Source organism: Belonocnema kinseyi, chromosome 10, assembly GCF_010883055.1.
Source record: "Belonocnema kinseyi isolate 2016_QV_RU_SX_M_011 chromosome 10, B_treatae_v1, whole genome shotgun sequence".
Lineage (NCBI taxonomy): Eukaryota > Metazoa > Arthropoda > Insecta > Hymenoptera > Cynipidae > Belonocnema > Belonocnema kinseyi.
The window spans coordinates 21,649,134-21,651,323 of record NC_046666.1 but is presented as its reverse complement, the minus strand read 5'-3'; positions in this window follow the sequence as shown (position 1 = coordinate 21,651,323).

Here is a 2,190-nt window from a genome sequence, read left to right as displayed (position 1 = left end):
GAAACGTAAACAAATTTGCCTATAGTTTTTTTATAACAGGCGTCGCTTTTTCCAAACTTTTTAATTTTATAAATGAATAAGCAAAACAAAGCTTAGAGGACAAAACCGGTTTTTATTTTTTACAATAACAGGAAAAAAATTTGAATTTATAAACGTCTATAGAACATTTTCTGCATTTTTTGTAGGACTGTGTATTTAATTGCAAATTTTTTATTTTCTCATTAATGTAGACTGGAGCAGCTCTGTAGTATCCATGGAATAAAATTTTCAATCAACAATATGCAATTCATAAGCTTAATTCAGAGAATCGTATTTAACAACTTCTACGCTAAAATACTGATCCATTGGGTGTTCCAAGCCTACTGGAACTTCCTTAATTTCTTTTGCGTCTAATACTGAAATCGCTTGCGTTCTTATGTTAATTTTGGCCCGAATCAGTATGTTTCCAGATAAGTATATCCCACTAAGAATTCCGCCAGTCTCCAATATTGCTAGAGCTTCACCATTAGATTTTGTTAAAACAATTATTTCTATGTGTGGTATGGGTGTATTAAAAATTGTTCTTAATGACCACGCATCTACATGATGAGGATTGAAGGTAAATCTTCGAAATTCAAATTTCCGGTAGGGATTATTTTTGGGAATAAGCCGAATGAGTCCAATTTGTCCAATTCCGTATCCAAGTATTAGGGGCTGGGGCTTATCGGGTGAATAATGTACGCGACGAGGAGAAGTAGAAGAAGAAGAATGTAAGCAAGGACCTAGGGACAGTTCAGTAGATTTGCAGTCGGTCTGTATACTTAATTCTGCAACAATAAATAAAAGATTAATTGTTTTGAAAAACATGCTTATTTGTTCGGATATAATAAATTCCTCATTGCAATATTGTCGAACTTAAAAGTAGCTTAAGACAGAAAAAAGCAATAAATCCAAAAACAGTCAATCAAGGCCTTCCAAGCAAAATAAGAAACCTATTTCCTAACGTGGATTCGCACGCATAAAAGACATCTAACTAAAAGGCGAATTATGTCTTATAAAAATTAAGGTTCAAGGTCAAATGGACTTTTAGATGATTTAATTTCGAGAAGCATTATTTATATAATTTCTCGCAGAAAAGCCGCAATGTTTCTAGGAGAGAGCTCGCTGTAGCTAACGATGTCTCGCAGAAAGACCCGCTTTGTTTTTTTTTTACTGTGTGATGTTTAGCATGTTCATCGTCTGATCTCGTAGTTTGTGAGGATTCCCTAATCGTGGTTATGTCCTACTCACTTCTGTGCTTTAGCTTCCTGTGGGCTTTATTGGAGTTGTTTGACTGAGGAAGAACACATCGCATGTTTTATACTATGTCGGTAGGCACTCTTCCCTGATTATCAGCACGCGATATTTTACAATCCTAAAACAAAAAATTCCTATACGGGTCTTTAGAGCCTCTATGCGTTTGCTTGTTAATAGGTTTTTTTGGTTTTTGATAAGAAGAACTAGTACAGGTTCACTGGTTGTGCAACGGTTTGTCCTTCACGATAAGACGCACACAGAGGTCTGCTGAGAGTGTTTATCTTATCATTTCCTACAGCTTCCTTATATCTAGTTTTAATACACAATGTTCATACTGTTCAAATAAGGGGCATTATTACGACGTCCATCATACTTCTGTACATAAGGAAATATGTTTCAGAGTAATAGCATATGTTTTCTGGTGCTCTGCCGAACATATGGACACGTACGATTTTCATCGTGCACATTTGGATATCTACCATATGTACACGTGGAAAATTAGGAGTGTACCATTTGTGCCCGATATTTTATAACACACACATTTTGGATGCGCCCATAAACAGATAGGATTAAATTCGTACTCACTGTGGAAAAATACAGTTATATTTTGGAAAAAAATGGGATTTTGAATAAATTCGGAATTATTCGGAAAAAACCTTAGAAATGCCTTAAAAATAATTATATTTGTATAATGTTATTATATTTACCAATAGAATTAAGAATCATTGCCGAAAATAAGACGAGACTTTGAATGATCTTCATCTTTCCAAAATAAAGAAAAAACTATAGTTGGCATCTAAGTTACGCGTATTCGGTTTCGTCGTTGTAGCAAATATTGCGTCAAGCTTGTCCTTCAGAAAATATGTTCAGAGCTTATTGTGGTACGAGATTGTATTTACCCATAATTAGTCAGCT